A 17,713-nucleotide genomic window follows, 5' to 3' on the forward strand; every position below is an offset into this window, starting at 1 on the left:
CTCATTTTAAAATATCGTTACCCTTAATAATTTTTATTTCATCATGAAAATTATAATAATTCAGTAATTTAAAACATACGGTATTTTGTGTACTATCTACTGACAAGCTTTACGAAACTCGGCGTCACCATATTTCCAATAATGAAAACTTAAGTATTTTATTTAAAACGGTTTTTTTTACTGAAAATTCTAATCTAGTGGAAGTTTACACACAAAATTTAGCATCGTTTGAAAATGCTTTTTTTAATTTAGAAAATTTGAGTTGGGTTTTAAAAGATTACAGTAGCAAGTAGCTAGTGAAAATTTGAAAATTATAAGGTATACGGTAAATACGGTATTTTCGTATTACGATTATGATTATACTTATCCTTTAAAAGTATCGTTTTCGAACCACGATAAGGTTTTCGTTTTGAACCTTGTTAAATAAACTAAATAGAAATCCAAAGTTTTTTTTAATAAAGAAAAAGGTTCTATACGCTATGGGGTTTCCAATCTATATATGACATTTGAAAACAAAACTCTAGAAAAATTGTTTTTCAGCATCATATTTGAATTTTTAGAAAATATTCGATTCAGTTTCTGATGTATACAAATCTGCGACTTATCGTATCATCAAATGAAAAGTTGTTGGTTTATTTTTTCTAGAAACAAAAATCAATTTATTTTGGTTATGTATATTTTAAAGTGAGATAATTTATGAACGAGATATTTCGTCTTGACACAAATCATTATAAAAACTAAATTTTGTTTCATTTTAAAATAACGTTAAAAATAATTTTAGCAACAGAGCAAAAAAAAATTCGAGCAAAAAACTGTCACGAATCTCACCCCAGATAATCATCCGGCACTAACAAACCCCACGGCACACACGTGTGCAGCATATTTAAAACATACGGAGCCCGCGTGGAAACCCCAACTTTTTGCACTTTGCGTGTGCCCTCACAACCACCTCGCGACCAAGATATGGAGAGAAAAATGCATCCCTTGGTGCCAAGTGTTCAATTCATCCAAGAGCCACCACCACCAGCAACACTTTTTACCTTTTGTTTGGCTCCAAATTGGCCACAAGGTAGACACTGACTGAGAGTGTGTGAGTGTGAAGCAAAAAAAAAAGTAGAAGAAGATCGTGACTGCCACGGTGACCGAGAGAGCTTTTCCCGACCCAACACAACAAAGAAAATGAAGAAGTGGGAGACAAAAAAAAAGGTGCTTTTCTTTCTAGGTCATTGGTGCAGCAGTAGCAGATGTGTGTGCGATGGCCCGACGTGCCAGAGGTAAAGTAGATAATGGTCATTTGGGACAGTTCTTCTTTTTTCTCATCTTCTTGATTGTAATTGGAGAAAAAACTGGAGCAAAGACATTGAAGGTGTGAGTAAGTGAGACTTTGGATCTTGATTTTTTCAAAAACTTATGCATAAACCAGCTTACTTGTTTGAAGCTCCGATAACGACCGGTATTGTGATGAGGTAACGTACCTGAAAATAGAAAAGAAAAAAAGGGCTGCGGAGTCGGGTCATATTTCAAGCGACTCCGACTCCGACTCCGACTCCGGCTTTCTGAGTTAAGCCGACTCCGACTCCGACTCCGACTCCGGCTTTCCACAAATTAATGACTCCGGCTCCGACTCCGACTCCGGCCTTCCAACTCTAGCCGACTCCGACTCCAACTCCGACTCCAGCTTTCCACAAATTGTTGACTCCGGCTCCGACTCCGACTCCGACACCTAATCTGTATTTAAAATATTTTAAAAATTTCAATTAATCACATCACTCACATTTCAGTTCACACTTGCGCGAATAATACCGGATGAAATTTATGTTCGGGGTGTTTAACAAAATTATACATACGAATTATTTATACAGAATGATATGGAACCATACTAAGCTTGGTAGATTAGTGTTCGTTGTTCTATGTTACATGTTTTCAGCGTTAATGAAACAAAAACCATAAATATCTTCAGATTTAAACGCATTTTCTGCACAACAATTTTCTAAATAAATTTTAATTTTCTTGTTTGAAAAGTTGGAACTTTTTATTTAACTACTTTAAATTTACATTCATTTTTTTAAGTGTATATGCTTGCTTCACTAATTTTCAACTGTACTTTTTTAAATTTAATATTACAAGAAAGTTAACCTTCATGATCGAATTGACATATAAAATCCATTTGGATAATTTTAGGCTGAAATTTTAAAGAAACACAGTAACTATCAAAGATACGCTGGTTTTGAAATAGACAATTTTTAAAGTCACTATTTTTTAAAGCTCTTTTGAATTTATTTCAGAGGACGTATATGGAAAATGTGTGGACGTATACTTTAAACATATAAATCATGAGAAAATTCTAAAATTTGAAAAAAAAAATTATATCAATCATATCATCCCGATTTAAGGTATTTTAAAAACCTTTATTTTCCTATTAACAAAAAGGATCTACTTAAAACCTTAGCAATTCTATGGTAATATATTGACATTTAGTTGAATTAAAAGTTTGCAAAATTAAGTTTAGATAAGTTTTATATAGAATTTCCAGAGTAATATAAACTTTTATACTAAGAAGTTAGTAAACTTTATACTTAATCCAAATTTTTTTTTTTAATCGGTCAAAGATGCCTATTTGGAGTTGGGAGGCTGGATTTATGATGATTTTTCAACAAATAACTTTATTTATGATAATTTTTCGAAACACACTTTTTTGTACCTTTTTTTGATTTTTGTAATAGTATTTGTTATAGAACTTGTAGCATGTAGCAAAATGTTCGTCATGAGTTTCTGTACAAAACGTAGTCCTAGGTTTCTGTCAAACTTTAAATTGTTTACATGTTTCATCACAAAATGTGCATAGGGCTTTTTTACACACTGTAAATACAAGCAAAAAGAGACAGTAAAGAACCATTTTAATATGTTTTAATTTTTTGACTACACAGCCACAATTATTTACTATTTTATGAATTATGCTTCGAAAACATCATGACATTTGATAAATATCTTGATCTAAAAAATAAATTGACTATAAAAATGTCAACGCAGTGCACGCGATTCAATAAATAAATTTAAAAAAATGGGAATTAACCTGAATTATAACAAATATTGAACAGTAAATAAGTTCATAAATTATATAAAATATTTTGATAACTCCGACTCCAGCTCCGACTCCGGGTCAATCAGAAATCTACGACTCCGGCTCCGACTCCGACTCCAGCTCATAAAATTTAGCCGACTCCGACTCCGACTCCGACTCCAGCTATTCGAGTTTTGACGACTCCGACTCCGACTCAGACTCCAGGTCCCCAAAAAGACCCGACTCCACCGACTCCGGCTCCGACTCCGACTCCGACTCCACAGCCCTGAAAAAAAGTTTATAAGCAAAGATTTCAAGCAGAGTTGGAAAATAAACCTAGATTTTATGTTAGAAAGGTTTATCCGTATGATTCCTAGAATGAGAATCTTATGAGTCTGAAACCGTAAGAAAATCGACCGATGAAGTCCTGTATTTTTGCAATGCACTTTAAACATCAAAGCTAATAATACTTCATAGCTGCACGTTAAAGTGTAGTAAACACGACATTTACTGAAGCCGTGGCTACATACCGGAAAACTGGACCGACAAAGTCAGCTTCAGCAACACAGTGCTGTTCACTGTTCAGACAACTACCCCATTCTACCCGCCGGAGGAGCGATGATTGCTCTTCCACCCATTACACAGCTCATTATTGTCGTCATCAGCTGAAGCTGAGAAGCTCTAGAGAGAACGAAGAACACGGAACGGCCAAATGAAAATTACACACTCACTAAGCATTAACTAACGATAACCGACCGCGCCAAGTCCGCAACCGACTGTCTGTGCTCGTTCTCAGCTGCTGGTAGAGAGATTTTCGGGGGCGCTCGAACTTGTTCCGAAACTTGCAAGACGGCGAAATCTCGGTCCGAGCCAAGATATCAAATTTGCGATGCAAACGAGCGAGAAAAAGACTGGCTGGATTTGACGGCTTTTGGGGAAGAAGTCGATGGGTGCGGAAGGTTGGTGGAGTTTTATTGGGAAATTTCATGTTTACAACTACTGTCTTGGCAGACATGAAAATGAACGAAATGGATTTCTCACATCGTAAGCATCGCCGCTGTATTTTTTGAAGGGTTGACTTATTCTTTAAGTATAAGAAATATTTATAGGTTTAAATTATGATTTTATTTGTACATATTTATCTCTGAATATAACTCTGGTAGTCGAATTCAAATTATCACTTCTTATGTTTGTAATTTGCTCTTTGCACATATTGCATGCAATTTATAAATTCCAAACAAACTTTGGAAAATAGCCATTCGGTTCGGTCTCAATATTAAAAAAAAATGCAAGGTGCAACAAAAAATCGACATCAGAGATAACTTCTGACTACATTCCTTAGGCAAAAATAAGTAACTGTGCCAATTTAGGCCAAAAATATTTTTTTCAATTTATCTTGCCACCCTAGTGCACTTGTTTCTGAAGTCCCTAAAGTTCATGCTTTCTCTCGAGTTGAGCCTGAGCAGAAATTTTGTTTTTTTTTTCAGTGTTATGATAAGGGCTTTTCAGAAAAAAGGTACACGGAAAAAATCCCGATGTTATATTCGACTTTTAATTATTAAAAGTTTAAGAATTCTTTCAATTTTTTGGGAAAAAAATGATATGTTCTTCTTTCGTGCTAGAGTTAAGGTAATGCAAAATATGATACCTAAGATATAAAAATGTGATTTAAAAAAAAAAACTAAAATATTGCGCATTTTGCACTTTACTAGAGTCTTGCGCAATTATTTTCATCACAGTATTTTTTCATCACAGTGATTTTCCTTCACAGTGCTGACGATGATATCCGTTGCTATGACAGGCTGTTTATTTATTTATTTATTTTTGGAAGTTCAGAAAGCTCGTCCAGCCCAGAGAAAGTGTGTTCCGACTTGTTCCGACTGTGGAAAAAACGAAAAAAACGAGATTCGATCCAAGAATCTTTAACAGACCATCTCAAGACTTAACTGCCACGGCCACCACAGCTTGGTGACTAGATTGTGGTCAGAAGTTGATGCATTGCACTTGTTTTGTTTTGATGGTGTGATAGAAATTCAGTTTGCCAACTGTGATGAAAATAATCCCGCAGCACTCTACTGAGGTGCAAAGTGCGCAAAGTTGACAGTTCTCAGTCCTGCAAAGCAGTGTGATGAAAAAATCTAGGCCTAGCACGATTGACACAAAACTCTAGAAATTGCTGTAAGGCGCAATATTGTCAAACAAAATTTCAAAAATCATATTGAGATTCGAAATCAAATTTGCAATCTTAATTGCCTTTACACATTTTTTTGATAAACTGCACCGTTTTCAAGTTGAGGCATTTTGCAGTGAAATATTTTTGAAAAAAGTTCATTTTTTATTTTGGACATTTTAAAATATTGTGCTAGATGTGCTTTAAAATTTCAAAATTATTTTTAAGGAAAAAAGGAAAAATTTCATAACTGTTTCAATTTGTTTACATTGAATATTGAATCGGTAGTATCCGAGATATCGCGTTTTTGAAAAATTATGGCTTACTAAAAGACACTGAGAAAAACTCATTTTCACCATACTTAAACTCAGTGCAGTGCACTTAACTCGAAAACGGTGCTCTTTATTTTATCAAAAATGTGTAAAGGCATTTCCGAATGAAAATTTGATTTTGCATCTGAAATGAATTTTGAAGTTTTGTTTCACAATATTTAATTATTTTTTTAAAATCACATTTTTTCAAAAAATATTTTTTCTTGTACCAGACTTTGCACAATCTAAAACTGTAGTGCAAAGATACCTTTTTGCAATTTCGTCGTGAAACTACTTATAAGTACTACTTAAGTAGTACTTACTTTTCCTGTCATTCATGAACAACGAAATAGCCTACTTTTCTGTACCAAAAATAACAGAATCGAATAGCAACACTTTTCAAAACAAATGCACTGAAATGGGTGCTGAAAAGTTGAACTTTCCAACACTTGTTTCAAAAAGTAACACTTATCAACATTTTTATGATATATAAATCGTTAAATTGACAAAATACATGAAAATTTAACTTAAAATTTAACTCAATGGGTGTTTTTCGGAATTGCCAAAAATGTTGTGTGGAACTCGTTGCATAACTTGATTTTTTCAGCACTCGGTAAACCTCGTTGGATAAATGTACGACTCGTGCTGAAAAAATCCCCGTAAAAAAATAAAAAACACGAAGAAAAAGTATTTTCGGAAAAAAAGTCAAACGATAAATCGAAAGCTTTATCTATTTTCTTCTGAAAAGTCCTAATCTCTTCCAGATTTACAGATTTTTTCCCAACCTCACATATATGTCATACAAGACCACCCCCAAAATAGTATGAAGACTTGTATGGAAACATTATTGAAGCAGAATACCTTCTTTGATAAAGGGAATGTATAGACAAAGATTCATCAAAATAAAAAAATCAAAATTTCAAATCTCGAAAAAAATTGTGAAATTCTTGAGAGATACTCATTTAAACCTATACAGCGGAATTAAAAAAAAACATCTCATCTCTTAAGAATTTTTGGAAAAAGCTTGTCAAAAGATTTTTATTTTGAAATCATGTAGTGGGGTTTACCACACAATGTCCATCCATCACTTCAAAAAATCAAAACATAATTTTATTTTACTTGGTACACTATTACTGTTAAAACAAATATTTTAAATATGTTCCAATTATCTTATTCACGTAGAATTAATCTTCATTAAGAAATAATGAATCTTTTGTAAATATCACATTATTTTTTTTTTACTTTTTAAAAGTGATTACCAGTTAACATAAATTAATAATTCATAAATATCATATAGATTTTTCATATTTTACTACAAGACACATTACATATTTTACATACAAGAAGTTAAGGGAACATGTTGAAATAAACATATTTCATTTAAAACAAATATGTTCAATTCACCCTCATTTAAAAATATTTATTAATTCCTCTTCATAAAAAATGTACAAATAATTGTAAAGCGCGTCAGTTATAAAAAAAAAAAATTATTGAGAAAATCATGAAATTTTGGCAAAAAAATAGATAAATCTTTCTATAAAAACACAAATATTAAACCTCAATCGCCTAACCTCAATCGAATGGTATTAAGAAAAAAAATGGAATTATGGTAATGACAATGAAGATTAGTAAATGTGAAGTACCTAGTAGAGGAAGCGGGCATTTTTTTTTTTTTTTCAAAATGGCAATCTATTGACACTTTCTTGTTTTAACGTCAAGATTTTTTCTCTCGAGATTTTTTAGAAAACTGGCTCTCATATCAACAAATTTGTCTCAGATATGTTGTTTCAAGTGATTTTTTTAACCAAAACATTTACCACTTCACAGAACTTTAAAACTGATAATTTTACGGATCAATCCAACTGTAAAAAAACTGTAAAAATCAAATTAAAACCGTTCTTTTTTTCAAAATTTGTTTCGAGTTTCTAGGTAACAAGTTAGTGAAGATACTTAATTAGCACAAGAAAAGTTTAAAAAAATGGTAGCTCTCATTATTGCCCATCATTACACACAACAATTATTTGAAAATTTCCACCATTTTCATCGACCGTGTCTCGTTGAGACACTTTCTAAACAGCCCCCACACTGCCGCTTTACACATCGCAAAACTGAATCGCGTGACTGAAAAAGATCAATCAAAACGCGGACGCTTAGTTTGTTGTCCCCATGACGAAAATATTCGCCCATTCAACTCACGTTTTTCCGCCTCCCACCTTCCCCTGGGTAGCGTTGTCCCGTTCCGTGGCGGACAAATTAGGCAATTTGCCCTGGGAAGCGAACGAACCAAGAGTTGAATTATGACGGTCTGGGCGCACATTTAGCAAGCCATTATTTGGGCGAGAAACGAGGTTTGCGAGATTCGAGCCTAATAGTTTGAGTTATAGACGGAATGAGTTTTGAGATTGGTGATTTTAGATTCTTAATTGTTAATTTTGAAAATAATAAGGTTTTTCACAACCCTGTCTAGATCGCGTCTAATCTAATTTTATTCTTGCAGTTCCGACGACGTTCTCTAGGCGTCTCGCCAGATTGACTGATTTGAAAGAAGGCGGTTTTAAGGAATCCCGTCACGTCTGTAGACAGTTCGTCGTTATCCGAGCTGTCTTCCATGACGGATTAATGCTATTACCAAGCAGCTGTGCACAGAATGTATGCAGCTCGGCGAAGAATTTCGAATTAAACATTTACCTTCTTAGTAGTAAGCCTCGGTGAGGCGTTTTATGTGGTATTTTTAGCTGGCATAAACTCTTTCGAAAAGACGAAATTGTTGTTCCCTGGGAGCAATGACCGAACATGAGTTAATGCCTCGCGAGAGTGAAATTAAATCATTTTAAGAAGTGAATAAAAATCTTCAATCCCAAGGTAATTCAAGGTTAAAAGTCCTTCTTCAAAAGTAAAACAATCCTCTCATTTCATTGTAGTGCAATATAAATTCCGATGAACTTTCCTTTTGCCCTTCCTTGAGCATTTGAAATGCATATTTTTCATTGCAACAATCATTTTCCATCTGGAGATGCAAAACAGAAAAAAATGCTGAAAGAAATATCTCCCAAGAAACGGAAACCCGCAGGAAGGCTTCTGTGTTTTTGAATATTGTACCACTTTAGGCTTCATCCATAAAGTACGTCACGCTAAAATCAGCCAAAATTTACCCCCCCTCCCCCCCTTTGTCACGCTTTTCCTATACTTATAACACGCAATGTCACACTTGCTCAGACCCCCCCCTCCCCCCCTAGAGCGTGACATACTTTATGGATGACGCCTTATAGCTCCCACAACGAATTCCAGCAGCTGGCAGCTGCTTCCGATATGAACTTGGAAGATATGCACTTATGGTGTTTTGCGAGAATGCATTTTTCATGTTTTTGACAGCGTTTTTTTCCCTTTCTTGTGTGAAAACGCATTTGCATATTGATGTCAATATTGCACAATTTCCTTTCAAAATTTTGTTACGATTGCCAAACATTATCCTGCCGATTAAATAAGAGCCAAATAAATTCCCAAGCACGTCCCGTGTGTGTAAAATCTCTGCACCCGCAATGCCGCTTCGGGCCCTTTTAATGATGTAAATTTAATATTAATAACCTCAACATAAATTATAATTTATTCTGCTTTGCCGAAGCAAACACACACACACTCGCACATACTTGTATACCGTTCGTCCTTTTTCAAAGTTTGATCGTTCGCACACACACACTCACACACAGAAACCACCAAGGCAGTAACGCCAGAGTATCAGCATCCCTTCAAGGAAAGCCATATATTTTTCGATTAAATTTTATTCCCCAATTTCCCCCCCGTTCACACAAACAGGCATCTCGCTAACTTTCGTGTGGTAAGGGTTGGTTTCGTGGGAAACTGAACATCGCTATTTTTTAAATGATTTCATAGTTTCTATTGATTTAAAATAATTAATTAGCCTTTAACTAGATTGAAATATATAATAAGACTGTTAATATAAAATGGAATATTTAGTTCAAGAGTTTATCAATGAAGCTTATAATTTCTACTCACAAAACAAGAAAAAAACTGACAAAATTAAATTCAACCTAACCAATCTGCCTGAAAACAAAGTTTAGAGGTTTAAAGACGACAAAAATGACTGTAACTAAAGCAAAACACTTTTTTTTTAATTCAAAAAACACCTGAAAAGATTAAAAAAATGCAACAAAATGAAGAGTGAAACATCTCAATTGGTTAAATCTAAAAGTAGTTATTGGCATTTTAGTGAAAAAATAGCACAATTTTCAAACTCAAATAAAAAAGTGTTCGATCCAGACATCAACTCGATTCGACCTGGAGCTTGTAAGGAACATTTGTAACTTCCATTTAAGACTGAGAACGGTTTGAGAAAGTCAGTTTAACATATAAAATAGGCTTTTTTAAGTGAATTCCAGGTGTAAGTTTTTGCTTCGGAGACACCTGAGATCACATTTTCTGGTGATTATTTCGGGTTCCTGAGCCATTTTTCAAAGTAGAAACATGCATAAAAAGGTTAAATTTGATCCACTCATACCGTTAACAAAATTTACATTGAACAAAATCTCTGATTTTCATTAAAAGAGAATGAGGTTCGTTTCCAAGGATACCACATCGTCGCTTGTGTGATATCTTGTTACACGTCTGCTGTAAAAAGATAAGACACAAGCGACGAGATGTCACCCGAAAAAGCCGCTTCTTGATTTTTCCAAACTACAGCTATTTGAATTTTGAAAGTTTAAGATTTTTCACTTTTTCGTCGCGTTTAAAAGAATACAAACAGTTCAAGAAATATTATTTCAAAAAAAAACTCTTTAATTGATTTGTTTAGTAATTCCTAAAAAATCGAAATTTGATTATTTTTTTTTTCCATAACCATCATTCAAAATAAAACTATAGAATGATCACACTAAAAATAATAAAAAAAAAACATAGAAATAATTCTTGCAGTCTATCAAACTCAAAAAATACAAAACAAGAGCCACATAAAATAACTACATTTTTGACAGAGCCAAATTACTAAAAATTATCGAAAATGATCAAGAAAGAAAATGAAATTGATAAAAACAATATTTACGGTTTTTGAAGAACCTTTAAGTCTTTTATATGTCTCCTAACCAAAGTAGATTTGTTATTCTGGTAGTTTTCCCACTGAATACCAAATCAGCTTGCCGATTTTTTTCGAAATGGTCATTGGCCTTTTTGAAATATCTTTATTAGCGATTTGAACACCATTTAAAAGCCTTTAATTTTAAATCATTTGCATGAAAATTTCAAATATACCGTAATCTTCAAAATAAAATCGTTTGAAACATTTTAATTCATACAACAAAATAAACTAATCATATTTTATTAAGATCGACTAAAGTTAAAAACAAAACAAAAACTTAAAAATATTTAATAGATCAGATCAATTTTGAGATGCAAAAAAGCAATTTAAAATAAACCATCTAATTCGGAATGGAAAACTCCAAAAACTGATTCTTATGAAAATATAGGCAAGTTTTGAACAATTTGGTTTTTGGGTGACTTATCAGGGTTAATTTGCATTTATCTTCATTTTTTTTCAGGTGTTCAATTTGATTTAAAAAACTTCTTGGAAGTTTAAATTCCCAAGAACTACTTTTTAAAGATTGCATAATCATAAAAATTAGAGGCGGGCAAAAAAAGAGCGAGAAGCTCAAAGAGCCGGTTTACTGAAAAGAGCGAAAGAACCGTGGCTCACAAAAAAAGAACCGCGATTATTTTTTAAACTTCGGTCTTTTGAAAGAACCGGCTCAAAATGCCATGATTTTTGTTATAAATATAGTTTATAGAATTTCCAAAAAAAAAATGTGGAATTAAATTTGTTTTTGAGAATTGAAAATACAATATCAAATATAGTTTATAGAATTTCGAAAAAAAAGTGGAATTAAATTTGTTTTTGAGAATTGAAAATACAATATCAAATATTTCAATGCTTATAAAAATTAATCCCAAAAGTAAATGATTTTTTAAACAACATGAAAAAATCTTTTCACTTTACACCTTTACAATTGCATAATTTGTAAAATAATATATAAATAGAGCTAAATAATAGATATTTTGGAAAAATATATAAATAAATCCTTTTTTCCGATAAAACTTTAGCGTTTATAGACTTTATCGATAAAATCAGAATGTAGAACAGAGTTCACAGAATGTTTTCTCCAAATAAAATATCAGCATAAATTCAATTATTGCGGAAATAAACGCAACTTTAAAATTAATAGCAATTTTTTCAACACATCCTAGATTTAAGTTTGGATGCCATTCAATTACTCGAATGTTTGGGTTCGAGTAGAAATCTTGACATAGAGACCGCCAAGACCTATGGTTTTCAAGGGCATCTTCTCGTTTTCAGTATTATTTTTTTTATCAAATAATTTGTAATAGTCCAATGTGAAATAACATATAAAATCACACGACTCTTAAAAAAATCTTTTCATCCAAATTTTGAAAAAGAGCGAAAGAGCCGTTTAAAAGAGCGGCTCTTTTTAATGAGCTGAAAATGAGCGGCTCCTAAAAAGAGCGGTTTTGCCCACCTCTAATTAAAATCTTGAAAATTCGTTATTTTAAAACTGTTCAGATTTTCAGCGACCAATCCAAAATTTGACAGAATGTTGCACGTCATTTTCAAGCTCTCACACGCAAACGAAAGCTACCAGACTGTGTTCTACCTCAAGACCCCCTTCGATGTTTCCCCCAAAAAGGCCCAATTAAAAATTTCTTCCGCCCGATTCGCCATCATCCCCCTTACCCCCCAGAGGGAGAAAATGAACGGAAGATCCAAGATGTGCCATGTCTCGAGCGATTCCCAAAAATCCTTGAAAAACCCCACACCCACAGTCGTAAATCTTGACGCTTTCAACGGCCCCTTTTTTGGCCGACGACGATACTTCGCAGAAGAAAGTCCAGGAAGCTTCCGCCGCTGCCAAAAGCTCAAATCCTTTACGATTTTTACGATGTTGATCTTGGGATTCAGGGTTGCCCCGGAATAGGAAGGAGATGAGGAGAGGGGCTTTTGGGAACATTTTTCTTGGCAAACAAACTAACAACAACGCAGTTTGATGCCCAGGAGCTTTTATTCTGGGTCACATTTGCAAGTCAAGGCAAAACCGGCCCAAAGCTGCTTTGGATGACAGCTAAAAGACTGCATTGTGTTTGGGGATTTTGAGTGCGTTTTGTGGGGAAATGTTTGTTCAAGGGATGGAAATTGATTTGAGATGCTGGGTAAATATTGACTTAGTCCTTTGAAGATATAGTGATGTGGAGGTGCTTTATTTTACCATTTTAAATTTTGTTTAATTTATTCATGATTATGATATTTTTTTCTTCTTCAATAATAATTACATAACCTAAATCAAACGTGAAACCACAGATTAAAACTTGAATTTAAAATATCTTTCAACATTTGCTCTTGTTCTAATCCGTTGATTTGTTTAAAAATTTCAGCAGTCGTATCCCGCAGTGCAGTAAATTGCAATCAACAAAAGCAACGAGCAAAAACCATCCAATATAAACCTGTTCCAGTCGGTTTCAGTAAGCGAAATTCACGGGATTTGAATTTAAAGTCGTCGTCTTCCAAGAACTTGTTCGCAATTCCTCTTTTTCCCCTCTGTACTTCCTCGGAATACGATTATGCGCAAGAGGTCAGCTCCCCGGATATCCATTTGATAAATTCAAATTCAACTTCTCGTGCAGCACTTGTTCGGTGCAAATTCCAAGAACCACTCGGTTCAAGAATTAAGAGTCTGGAGCTCAAGATCATTCGTCTCTTCCGATGAATCTTAAATCTGCGTACGGCACAGCAGTGTGACTCTTCACCGCCAAGTCTTGATGTACGTACTATTAATAATTCCGAAAGAGTCCTCCTTTCTCGCGTAATTCCACCAGATTACTGATGAGATGCAAACTTAAGGGGACAATTCTTCAAGAATCGGTACGGCTCCCATCCCAGTTTGCATAAAATTAGCATATTATCTTAAACTTAATGAAGTAGATTGATTGCATTTTTATAACTGCTAGGATGTTCTTCTAGGATGAGGAATACTTAATTTAGATTTAGTTTGTTCAACTTTTCAGCAAACTTCAAAATCTCCGAAACAAACCGAGCTCTTTTCAATCAAGTTCGTGTGCATAACCCTGAAACTGCATACCGAGCACCAAGCACCAAACCAAGCGGATGTGAAACTTTTGGACTCCACGCCAAATTAATTATTCCAAAACAAATTTGCATGAAAAAATCGAAAATTTTCACTCCCTATAAGCATATTGCTCGCGCCAACGAGTTGGTTTGTTGGCAAGTGCAAGTTTGTAGGCGAAAACCATAATTACAACTTACACATCATCATCATCATCGCGACGCCACCACCACCTTTGCCACACATATAAACCGTATGTTATGAGCGAGTTTACGAGCTGCGGCCAAAAGTTGTGACACTGAGTGAACGAATTAGTTTACTAGTGTGAGTGAGTTTGCCAAGAACTGAGAAGTTCATATTTTTATCTAATAAGCAGTTCATAAGACAATTTCAAATTGAAGAATTGGTTTATTTCAAACCTATTCAAACGTCGTTATTTATTTGGCTTTTTGCTTTCTGCTTTTTGCTTTTTGCTTTTTGCTTTTTGCTTTTTGCTTTTTGCTTTTTGCTTTTTGCTTTTTGCTTTTTGCTTTTTGCTTTTTGCTTTTTGCTTTTTGCTTTTTGCTTTTTGCTTTTTGCTTTTTGCTTTTTGTTTTTTTTTATATGTGAATGAGTAAAAAGTCGTTTGAAAGCTGCAAATCAGTTTTTCATACAAACTTTAGCAAAGACGGGTATTTACACTCGAGAAAAAAAACTAGTACACAATAAAACATTGTTTTAAAATATTCGATAAATGTAAGGGTAGGCGTGAAAAAATATTTTCAGAGAGTTAGAAATTTAATTGAATTTGTCTAACAAAATATGATTCTTATCAAAAAAGCAGCAAAATTCGTGGTTTTGATCAACAAAATTTCTGATTCTGAATTTTTTAATGTCCTTTAGAACCAATTTTTCTTCGGAAATCATTAAGTTCTACAGAAAAATTATAAACATTTCCGAAACCGAAAAAACATAAAATTCCCATAAAAAATAACATGAAAGAACCCCTCAATAACCAATCTGTCCTCCGTTCTTCCCACGAGAGACCAGGACCACGGAACAACTATTAATTTCCCAGAGAGATTACGCGGCGGCCACCGCCATCACCCCATGAATCATTCATTCTTTCGCACCTTCACGGGCGGAACCGCCCCACTGAATGAGCTGCTTTCCATGCGGAGTAGTACCAGTTCGTAAACATACGGCCAGTAAATTGGATTCAGAAAATTTACAATTTCATTCACCACCTCTACCCGTACTAAAAGGGAGGAACGGAGAAGTGGCCGCGGTCAATCGCGCGAACCGTCCGGGGAGCAGTTTGCGGATTGTTGGCGAGGAAAATTGGTGCTGGGAAAATGGGAAATGGGAATTTTCACTGCGGCATCTGGCGAACATGGTGAAATTGTTTCAATTAAGGCGGTACAATTTATTGACGATGTGTTTACAAGTTCGAATGCAATTGAATTCCTGTTTTGAAAACATTTTGGGAACGTCCAGATCATCAGCAGTGACTGTAAGTTGTTGCTTGAACCCCTTTGGCCCCATCAATTTCGGGATGCATAAAAGAATCAAACAATTTGTAGTGATTGCCGGATAAAGTGGGACAACAAAGTTAGAACAAAATTTGTTAGTCATGAGAACATAAATTGTTATAATTTGCTGGTACAAATTTATGAAGAAGTTAATCAGCTTGATTTGAATTGATTTTTTGCATGCATTTTGTGATCATCCAGATCAACAATTTGTTAGAATTTCTGAATAAAGTGAAACAACAACTTGAGAACAAAATGTGTAAGTCATGAAAACGTAAAAGCAAATATTGTTATGACAATTTGATTCAATGTGTTAAATTCAGTTCTGGTCATGTTTTAAGTTAAAAATACCTGAATTCTGCTTCAATAAACAAAAAAAAACAAATTTGTTCAAAACCATTTAGTTCCATTTTTGTTCGGGTTATCAACAATCAAGTTCGCCATATTCTGCACATTTTAGCACCGGCAAAGGTCCCAATGGCCTGGGAACCGAGTGAAATTATCTCCTCTGAGGATGCAGCGAAAAAAAAAATACCAGAAGCGATTGAATATACCGTGCCTGTGAGAGCGCTTTAATTTATGGTGGCGCGGGATATTAACCTTTGGCGCAATTTATTTTTAGCCCAATAACCTATTGGTTGAATTTCTCTCGTCCATGGAAAAAGGAAGGAGGAGGACCGTGGGGGGAATTTGGTTAGGTGCGTGTGTTTGCCAGAGTGTTTTGGGAGATAGAGTTTGGCCTGCAATACAATAAATCATCTCAACTAATTGCCCCAGAACGCCGTAGTGAATGCACTCTTCAAAATGGTGCAAAATATTGGTACGGGTATTCACGACCGAGAGGGGGGCAATTTATTGAAGCATTTAATGCTGTTCAACAAAGATTTATAATCAATTTTATGGTGGAAGATTTATCGCTGATAATTGCAGTGAGATTTAAGCTGGCACATATTTTGAATAATTGTTTGATTTTGAAACGAATTATAAAAAAATCTGAACATTCAAATGTCAGTGAAGCAAGCCTAATTGCTTTCCTCAAATCGTGATTTTCTCCCCCAAAATAACGAATCCAATCCGGTGACTTTAACCCAGGAAACCCCCCAAAATTTTCGGTTTTCCCTGAAAGTGTAGCAACCATTTCTTCTCCAAGACAAATAAAAGCCATACGTGTGCGGTCAGCAGAGTCCTCCCCATAACGAATCGAACCTTAATGTCCCCTTTCCGGAAAACCCCTTTCTTCGAAGGACTTCCTCCAAGAAACAAGTTTCAGAAGGACAAACTGGAACCTCCCATTTTCGGCATGTCGTTTCGTTGGTCACCTTGGTCATCATCATCACCCAGAAATGACCATGATGTGTAGTTTAATGCTAATGGGATCGGATAGTGGTGGTGTGAACGAACCATCATCCCCGAAATGTACTATTGTGGGTATTTGGGTGACCTTTAATCGCAAAATCGTTGACCAACAGCAGCACATTTAGTTTCCCATTTTGAACAAGAACACGTGAGAGAAACTATGCAGCGGCGTTTAAAATTATGTAAAACTTAAGGAACCTTTTGACAATGGCTTAAATTGGATTTATCGATTTTTCAAACTTAACAAATTGTGCTTACTTTTTGACTTAAAAAAATAGCATGTCAAAAGGCAATAAGCAATGTTTATGAATTGATGGAAAAGCTTGCACGGTTTCCCTCCTCTTAAAAATATTTGATATTATATTTTTTCATTTTATCGCGATAGGTATTCAAGTATTAACTTTGAGAACACGAACAGCAAATCTTTACTTTATTTTTTTTTAAATCATTTCTGCTTTTAACATACTTAATATTTCACAGGTTGTTATTTTTAGTAGTGCGTCCATCCCGGGACAAATTTATAAAAAAATATAAACTTTAAAAACCTATTTGATAGCAAATTTCATTTTATAAATAATTAATAAGAATGACTTAATTTATGAAAATTTATTTTTGTATTTTTTTTAATTGGCTGAAACTTTGTGTGTACTTTTTTAAACAATTTTTATTATTGTGTTCAAAAAAGCTATTCAAATATTCAAATACAGATTGTATTTAAAGAACGGATTCTCTTATCGATTTGTTAACTTCGGTTAAGATGTATGTATTGCATAGGACTAGGAAAAACTTACACTCTAAAAAAAATCATCTATATTTTAAGTTCAATTTTTCCTACAAAAAAAATAAATGTGTATTTTTTGTTGTATATGTTTTATTAGAAAACAAGGAGCGGCCGTGGCTGACTGGTTACGGTGTTCGCTTTATAAGCGAATGGTTCTGGGTTCGATGCCCATCTGCTCCCAACGAGAAAGTTAAGAACACATTAATTTGAAATGATGAATGTGAACGAAAAATCAAAGTCGCTCGAGACGGGGTTCGATCCTCCGTCCTTTGGATTGGTAAGCAAAAATGCTAACCACTAGGCCATGACGACTTTGTGAGCTTGGACTGGAATTAGGAATACTGTTACAGAGAGCGAGTTGTGGCGCTATAACCACGGCAAA

The 17,713-nt window shown here is 34.4% G+C and overlaps 1 protein-coding gene across 3 annotated transcripts in view; it reads right to left on the reverse strand.

Moving 5' to 3' along the window:
* LOC120416770 (solute carrier organic anion transporter family member 5A1) overlaps window positions 1–17,713 on the reverse strand; it is a 137,631-nt gene that overhangs the window by 56,574 nt on the left and 63,344 nt on the right. The window contains exon 4 of one of the 3 annotated variants that reach the window (XM_052707189.1): window positions 1,429–1,475. The exons of the other annotated variants lie outside the window; for them this stretch is intronic. The gene's annotated coding sequence lies outside the window, so the exon portion shown is untranslated. The remainder of the gene's footprint in view (window positions 1–1,428; window positions 1,476–17,713) is intronic. 3 annotated transcript variants of the gene reach the window in all.

This window comes from Culex pipiens, chromosome 2 (genome assembly GCF_016801865.2).
Source record: "Culex pipiens pallens isolate TS chromosome 2, TS_CPP_V2, whole genome shotgun sequence".
Classification (NCBI taxonomy): domain Eukaryota; kingdom Metazoa; phylum Arthropoda; class Insecta; order Diptera; family Culicidae; genus Culex; species Culex pipiens.